At 35.4% G+C, this 9,403-nt stretch overlaps 1 pseudogene; it reads right to left on the reverse strand.

Moving 5' to 3' along the window:
* The window catches only part of LOC141499386 (ferritin heavy chain A-like), a 34,835-nt pseudogene extending 25,785 nt beyond the window's left edge, over window positions 1-9,050 (reverse strand).
* Between the last annotated feature and the right edge of the window lie 353 nt (window positions 9,051-9,403).

Consider the following 9,403-nt stretch of genomic DNA (forward strand, 5'->3'; position numbering starts at 1 on the left):
GACTTCCTTGGATAACAAACCAGACATATAGCACATTAATATATAACATACAGGGGAGGCTAGGTGGCGCATGGATAGAGCACCGACCCTGGAGTCAGGAGTACCTGAGTTCAAATCTGGTCTCAGACACTTAACAATTACCTAGCTGTGTGGCCTTGGGCAAGCCACTTAACCCCATTTGCCTTGCAAAAACCTAAAAATACATATACATATATATATATATATATATATATATATATATATATATATATACATATATATATGTGTGTGTGTATATCATGCAACATTTAGCATAATATATATTATATAAAAGTATGTAATATTTTAACTTTGATACCATGGTATATAGAGTTTCCATTTCATTTGACTCACTGCTCCTCTCCATTTCTCCACAGTTTTTCAAATGTTATTGGAAGAATTCTACCAAGAATGTTTGGCCTGTACCTTAGAATATTGTTTAGGGAACTAGAATTCAACCAAAGCAATTAGTTCCCTTTATCAGCATGACATTACCACTTACCCTACATAGGAAGGGAAGTAAGGAAGAGGGGTGTGGAAGAAAAGATAATGACTTCAGTTTGGAAGTGTTGAGTTTGAGTGGCTACAGAACAGTTAATCTACAAGTAGGCACTGAGAATACAAGTAGAAATGAGGAGACAATCCTATTCTCAAGGAGGTTACAGACAACAATTATTTATAAAAAGTAGATACGGAAGAAATATAAAGATAATAATTACAAGGTAGTTATCCTCCCAAGGTCAAGGTCATTCCCGGTGGGCTTCATGTAGAAAGTGGTATATAAATTTTCTACTCTTGGAAGTGAGGGGATCTGTGAAGCACAGGTGAAGAAAGAATGCATTCTGGGCTACTTTCCTATAGCCCTTCAACATTCACTATGGTATTCTTCTGTCATCTTTGTTTATGTGATAGATATGATACCTCAGATACCTCAGAGCTGTTTCAATTTACATATCTATTACTGTTACTAATCCTCTCATTACTAATCAGATACCTTCTAGTAGGGATAAATTGACAAATACCCAAATACCTAATCACAGGTTATTCCCTCCAGTCCTCGCTTTTAATCACCCCATATATCTAATCTGTTGCTAATTCTTGTTATTTCTGTCTGTCTTCCCCATGTGTCCACAGAGGATTTGTAACTCTTGCCAATTTGAAAGATGTAAATGTTTACACTGAATTTTTAGCAATTGGCTTTTTTTTTTTAGGTTTTGCGAGGCAAATGGGGTTAAGTGGCTTGCCCAAGGCCACACAGCTAGGTAATTATTAAGTGTCTGAGGTCAGATTTGAGCTCAGGTACTCCTAACTCCAGGGCCTGTGCTCTATCCACTGAGCTACCTAGATGTCCCAGCAATTGGCTTTCTTAAGCCAGATAGAGCTGATGCCAACATGTCCCTAACAAGTTTATGTTGATAAAGGTGAATGAGCTCATTCTCAAAGGTAGATAAGAGAACAGTTGCCCTGAATACCAACAGTCTCCTGTGGATATTTAAGGAAGGCCAGCAGAATTTATCTGCTAAGTCACTTCCATTATAGGACTTTGGAATCAAAAAGGATCTTGAGGATCTGGTTCAACTCTGATTTTACAATGGAGAAAAATGACATGCAGCAAGATGAAGTGACTCTCAGCACAGGCTCACATCAGCAGAATCAGAACCTGACCCCCCAGTACAGAGCACTTACCCTCAAAAGAGACCCCAATGTCAGGGAGTTGTCTTAGCTATTACTTTGACAACCAACAATTGACTTGTGTCAATCCACATGGATGGAGTGGATACTTTCAGCCATGTCCTACTCCTTCTCCCTTTTCACCATTCTCCAATGGGATCATGTATCATCTCTATAAAGAAAACTAGTAAATCTAGAGATTTCAACCTCATCTTTCTACTAACCACCTATCATATTACTAATTACCTTCTAGAAATCTCCATCTGGATATTTCATCAGAAAGCGCAACTCAACTTGTACAAATTATGTAAAAACTCCTAAGGCCATTCCCTCCATCCTGCTCTCCTTTTTCTATTGAGATCACATTATACTTATTTCCCATGATTCCTCAATATGCAATCAGATGCCTCATACTATAAATTCTACTCCCATAACACCTCCTTTCAACAAGTATTTATTAGCTTGTTAGCACATATAGCCAGATATCACATTGATCTCTAGAATTCCATTTTCATCTCTCCATTCCCATGGTTATTACCTTAGTTCAGGTCCCTCATTTTAGCTACCTGTCAACTGGGAAATAGCTAAGCAAATTGTAGTACACAAATATAATAAAAGAATTCAAAAAAAGTATGCAAAAACTTGTGTGAATTGAAGCAGAATATACTAAGCAGTACCAGGAAAATGAACTATAACAATGCAAATTGAAAGAGCAATAATCCAAAAAAAAAAAATGCTATGCAAATATAATTGTGAGCAATTATATGTGGTAGAAGTTGGGGCTTATGGTATAGAATGCTGCATACACTGTCAGATGCCAGAGGCTCACTTTTAATGAATTGTTTTCTTTCTTAATCTTTGCAACAAAGAAAGATTGGATGGGTAGAAAAGGAGAGAGGGAAATATTGAGAAATGATTGTAGTGGTAAAAACAAAGGTATAACTAAAACAAAAATAAATTTTAAAAAATATCTGAGGATATATTTTTTTAAATCTTCCTAAAGAACAAGTCTGAGCATACCACTCCCCTGATTGAGACTCTTCAGTGTCTCTTTATCACCACCAGGATAAAATATAAACTCCTCACCCTAGAATTTTAAATTTTTAAAATTTTGAATCCAGACTAACTTTTAAGACTTATTTCATATAACTCTCCTTCATTGATTCTAATCAAATTAGTCTACATTCTGGTCCCTAAACTAAACATTTCCCTCAACTAGACTACCTTTCATAACTATTGAACTTCCTCCTCACCCTTTACCTCCACCTCTTTTTTTTTCTTTTCCTTTGGTGAAGCAATTGTGGTTAAGTGACTTGCCCAGTATCCCGCAGTGTCACGTATCTGAAGCTGAGTTTGAACTCAGTTCCTCCAGACGCTGGGACCAGTTTTCCATCCATTGTGCCCCCTAGCTTAAAATCTTTTTTCCTTCAAAGTTTGGCTCAAATGTCATCTTTTATAGAATTCTTTCCTAACTACTACTCCATCTACTACCCACCAGTTACTAGTTAGTACTTTCTCCTTCCTCAGAGTTCTCTTATTCTTACATAAATATACTGATTGTGAAAATATTATAATTCCCAAGTAAAAAATAAACTCCCTAAGGGCAAGAAATGTTTTTTTAAGGTTTTTGCAAGGCAATGGGGTTAAGTGGCTTGCCCAAGGCCACATGGCTAGGTAATTATTAAGTGTCTGAGGCTAGGTTTGAACTGAGGTACTCCTGACTCCAAGGCCGGTGCTTTATCCACTGTGCCACCTAGCCACCCCGAAATGTTTTTTTTTATTTTGTCTGTATTATAGACAACCCCTAACACAGGATCTTCTACATAGCAGTTTCATGATAAATTAATGTGGTGTTGAGTAGACCCCTAATAATTGCATCTTTCCTTCTCATAATGTTAGCTTAAAGTCTACTGGAAGGAAAAAGCTCCTACAGTCAAGAAAGAATAAAAATCATACATTTGGGATGAAATATATTTCACCATTTCTCTTCATAGCTAATATTGCAATTCAATTAAAAAATAATGCAGACACATTCAATTTGGATCAATGTATACCATGGAAACAATGTATAGTGTCAAATTGCCTTCTGTGGGGTTGGGGGGAGGAAAGTGAGATTGGGAGGAAAATTGTAAAACTCAAAATAAATAAAATCTTTGGGAAAAAAATAATGCAGAATACTTTGAATAGTTGAACTATTTACAGGAATAAGACTCATGTGAACAACCTTTCTCTCTGAGGTCAAAGCAGTACAATTCTCCCAGGAATTCATACACAGCTGTAATCTCCAAGCTTCTGCTGAGGTTTCTAAGGCTTCATGCTAGTCTCCCAAACTGTATAATTGCATTCAAAAAAATTTGATGAGTTTTTATCTTTAGAGCCACATAAGTGCTTGGCACACAATTATTGTCCTTTGCTCTTGAAGAGGGCCAAAATAGCATTGTTCTCTGATGTCTGATCATGACTGATCAGATCCCCGTATGAGTAATAGATAATTGGATATTTTGTTAACAACCATTCCTCACACATTATCTAGCCCATCATAGCCATTACTAGGGCAGGATGAGTGGGACTTTGCTTAAGGTAGTGAAATTTAAGAGAGTCTTGACAGCATTTTCAGTCCTTCAGAACATAAAAAAAAATACTGAACTTAAGAGTTATTTAGCAAGAATAATTAGTTTAAAAAGGCAACTACCTGATGATTTCTTACCTCTTACCTCCTTGACAGCATACCAAGTGAGCACCTTCCCTGCCTGGTTATATTTTGCTTCCTGCTCAGAATCTGAGCATTTCCTTCCATAATCTGACTTTTTCTTATAAAGTTGATTTGGGGGTACATTTTTATTTCTGCCCTTAGTGCAATTTATTTGGCTTTCCTTGGGTACAAAAACTGCTGATAATTCAACCCACACAGCACCAAAATTATATGAAAGTTCTGGGGTGGTTAGGTGGCGTAGTGGATAAAGCACTGGCTTTGGAGTCAGGTGTACCTGGGTTCAAATCTGGTCTCAGACACTTAATAATTACCTAGCCATGTGGCCTTGGGCAAGCCACTTAACCCCATTTGCCTTGCAAAAAAAAAAAAACAACCTAAAAAAAAAAGTTCTGTGATTTCCCTACCTCCATTTTCAACTCCTTCTATTGCATTCTCTAGTGTTTCCAAATTAATCTATTGATTTTTTCCTAATTAAATATCAATGAACAATATGTAAAACACTTGCAGACATTAAATAAAGCACTATGCAAAATGAGTTATTATTACTATTATTATTATTATTATATATATAACTTTCCTAACTAAAAAAATCTAAATCTCTTTTCATGATCAAGTACAAATTACTTAGCTTATTCAAACTTTCTATAATCTAACACAATCTATCCCTATGATAGGATGTTGAGCTGGAAGGAATCTTAGAGATTATCTTTATGAAACCAAAGCCCAATGTATAAAATTACTTAGGTGCATAGAGCTAGAGTCAGAAGGGACTTTGAAGTCCTGTTAGTCTAATCCCCTTTTTATGCAGAGGAAGAAATTGTGGCATAGGTAGGTTAAGTGACTTGCTTGAGGTCACACAAACCTCAGAGTCAAGATTTGAACCCCTTTGTGACTTGTTGCACTTGTCCCACACTTCTGTTCTAGTCAAATTGATAATTTGCATATAGTTCATAAAAATAAATCAACCAAAATCCTTCATTTGAAAAAAGTGATACTTTATAATACTACTGTATCATAATTGAAATTCTACTGTAACACAATTGGCTATTAACTATTTGTAACATTGTAAATCTGCATCTCTATATTTGTCCTTTGAACATGCCTCATATTCTTGTTTCTGAGTTTCTGATTCTCTCTGAGGGACTTAATCTGTCAGCATGAGTGCAGATTGGGAGGAAGTGAACCCACCAAGGGAAACAGTATAGAAAGACCAAAAAAGATAGAAGTCACATATTTCAAAAATAGTACTAGTGATCAAATTTACAGATTTTTTTATGGCTTGAAAGTGGTTTTAAAGTTATAGATAGAATTTCATAAAATGTGTCAAATATCTGTCAAATATCCAATATTAACTTGATCCCTTAGATAACATTAATTGAATTTTAGCTTCTTTATCTACTAACTGAAGACATGAAAATTCTAATCTATTCTTAATAGTTTCTCTAAGAAGTAATTGATTAAAAAATGATTGAAGACTGAAAAAAATAAAGCATTCTGGTAAAATATATATATATGGCAAAAGAACCTAAAGAAAGTCAGAGAGGTCATTTGCTCTTTTGTATTTTATCACCCAATTATTCCATTTAGAGACATTAATTGCAAATATATAAAAGTAAGGAATATAAATATAAAATATATAAAACTAAGACATCATTCTTTCAGTGCCCTTATTATGTTGTGATGTACTGAATTAAGATAATAGAGACCACATTCACACATAGAATCCTAAAAAGAACATTCAGAAATTTCAAATCTGAAGCCAACTTCCATGTGTATTTTTTGACACATAAAAATATAGAAAAATGAGAAAGTGTTCACTAGGTCTATAATCTCAACTCCTTCCTATTTTACATTTCTTAATTCATGCATGTTTTATTTTCCTGTGAAACTTATCCATCAACTCCCTACAGAGAGATTCACTCAGAGTGCTGAGAGACAAGTCAGATATTCTTGACTCTAGATTTCAGGGGTCCATGAACTTGAATGGGAAAAAAAGAATTACAACTATTTTCACTACCTTCTAATTGAAATTTTTTTTAGGTTTTTTTTTGCAAGGCAAATGGGGATTAAGTGGCTCGCCCAAGGCCACACAGCTAGACAATTATTAAGTGTCTGAGACCAGATTTGAACCCAGGCACTCCTGACTCCAAGGCCAGTGCTTTATCCACTACGCCACCTAGCCGCCCCTTCTAATTGAAATTTAACATTACCTTCAATTATTTCAAAACATTGTGAGGAGTTCCTCAAGGTTTCCTGACTGCCAAAGAAGTTTATAACATTTAAAAAGGTTAAGAACTAGGACAAGCTGGGAGACCTGTTATGCACAATACCATCCATACCCAGAAGAAACAAGAACATAGATTCTGAATGCATACTATGCTTAACTTCAGTAAAACTTCTCTTAAGTTTTTTCCTCCTTATATCATAATTTTCTTTCTTTTCTCTTAGTCTTAATTCCTCTTGCACAAAATGACTAAAATGTAAATGTGCTGAACATAAATGTACACATACACCTTTTACCAGACTGCCTGCCACCAGGGGAGGAGGAAGAGAAGGGAGGGTGGTAGAAAAATGTGTAACTTATAAATTTGCAAATGGATAATGATGAAAAACAACCATAGCACAGCCAGTTAGGTGACATGGCAGATAGAGCACTGGTCCTGGAGGCAGGAGGACCTGAGTTCAAATTTGGTCTCATACACTTAATAATTACCTAGCCATGTGACCTTGGGCAAGTCACTTAACCACATTGCCTTGCCAAAAAAAAACCCAGCCATAGCATATATAATTAGAAAAATAAAATAAAATACCACTTAAAAATTTTTTTAAATAAAACTTGGTTGAAAAGGAAAAAGAACCTCTGTTCTAGGTTGCTATTGTTTTTTCTTCCATCATGTCCAACTCATTTTTATAGATGAAGAAACTGGCAAATAGGCTTAAGTAACTTTTCCAGAGTATATGAGACTAGATTTGAACTCATGAAGATGAGTTTTCTTGATCCCAAGCCCATTGCCCTATCCATTGCAACAACTAGCTGCCTTTTGCTACAGTAAGACCTATAGGGAAGGCTAGGTGGCACAGTGGATAAAGCACCGGCCCTGGAGTCAGGAGTACCTGGGTTCAAATCTGGTCTCAGACACTTAATAATTACTTAGCTGTGTGGCCTTGGGCAAGCCACTTAACCCCATTTGCCTTGCAAAAACCTAAAAAAAAAAACACTCACTACAGTAAGACCTATAGATTGTCGGTTCTGAAAATAGGAGCCCCCCCCCAAAAAAAAAATTCCAGGGTTTTGTGATAAAGCACAAAGAGGGTTTTGGTATGATTCCAAAGGATATATGATTAACCAGTTGAAAAGTGTGGAGTTAGATCCCTTTTCTAGACTGCTGTAGGGCTTGTCTCCAATATAACCATAGCTACCTTCCATTTATAATTGCCCAATTGCACTTGGCTTTTCCACACTATAATACAAGTTTTCAGACCTGCCCCTCTGAGTAACCTGATTGTCACTCAGGACACTTTGTAGTAGTAGCTATATATATATAGAGAGAGAGAGAGAGATACCATTGAAAAACTGTAAGTTTATTGACCTATTATTTGATTATTGATTTTATTGTACATCATTCAATAAAAAGATCTTAGCTACATTTACAAAGTAACTAAATAATTCATTATTAGTAAATAATTATTATTTACAAGTTTTTCCTACCTTCTAGAGCATACTCAGGAATTATTTTAAAAGCATATTCAATCATATTAAATTAATCTTATTAAAATATTATTAATAATATTTAATAAGAGCAAAATATTTCCTACCATTAATCAATAATTTATTTCAACTTTAGCACAATGTATACAATATATTAATATAGTTGACAGATACCATTTATAAATAAATACATAATAGTAGTAAATGTTCAAAATGGTTTTATTGATGTGGCAGCAAGATCAAAAAAGTATGGTGACCAATTCTCTAAATCAATAGTTCTCAAATCTTTAGTCTCAGATCATCTAATTTATAATCTTGACAACTATTGAGAACCCCTTAAAGAGCTTTTGCGGTACCTATTGTTATGCCTATCAGCATTCACTGCTTTAGAAATTAAAACATGTTTGTTATTATGAAAATGGTTTGACTTTGTGGACCTCCTCTCTTAAAAGGGTCTAGTCATGAGACCACTTTGAGAATTGTTGTTCTAGGTTGCTTCCTATTTCATAGAGACATATAATGCTATTTATTGCTTTTTCTCTTAGTCTAACTTGATATTTTATCATCCCATCACCTTTTCATATCCAAAGCTCTTGTTCTCTTCCTGTTTAATTGTGGAGTTTAAAATTTTCCATCTAATAAAAGAAACTGAGGCAGAGCTCTGAGTCAATGGCATTTTATTAAAGAGTCCATGGTCCCTTCTAATGAAGTAGACCTATCTTCCTCATGATCTGACATGCCCCTAGTCCCCAAGACTTAGTTTTTACAGAGTTTGATAACTAAATATGCAAAAGAGGCATGTAAAACATAGACTCTCTAGTTGATAGGCATTGCTTTTGAACAGACCTTGACAGACCGACTTTGACCTTTCAGGAGGTCCTGATGAACACACCTATGGGCTGCTAGAAAGGCAGACTGCAGGCCAGCAGCCAGGGCCATTTGTTGGGCAATTGAAGGATGACAAGGGACAAAGGGCAACAAAAATAGTTGGGGACTTTTTTTGTGTAATTGAATCAATGCCACCACTCTGGGCTGGATAGCCATAAGGAGGAAAAACAAGGGTGGAGCACCTCTAGTTAGCTACCTAAGATTTAGCAAGTGAATATACAATCTGCAGTTCACAATTCTGGGGTTTGATATCTGGAACTTATAATCACTAACCCTACGAAATCATATCAAGCTGATTGATACTGATTGGAAGAGAGTAGGGGTTCGAAGGGATCATTTGTCACATATCATGAAAGGAGTTGTTTTGGAAATGAATTAAATTATGAACTAAATGAAATAAATTG

The sequence above is a fragment of the Macrotis lagotis genome, chromosome X, assembly GCF_037893015.1.
Source record: "Macrotis lagotis isolate mMagLag1 chromosome X, bilby.v1.9.chrom.fasta, whole genome shotgun sequence".
NCBI classification, from domain to species: Eukaryota; Metazoa; Chordata; class Mammalia; order Peramelemorphia; family Peramelidae; genus Macrotis; species Macrotis lagotis.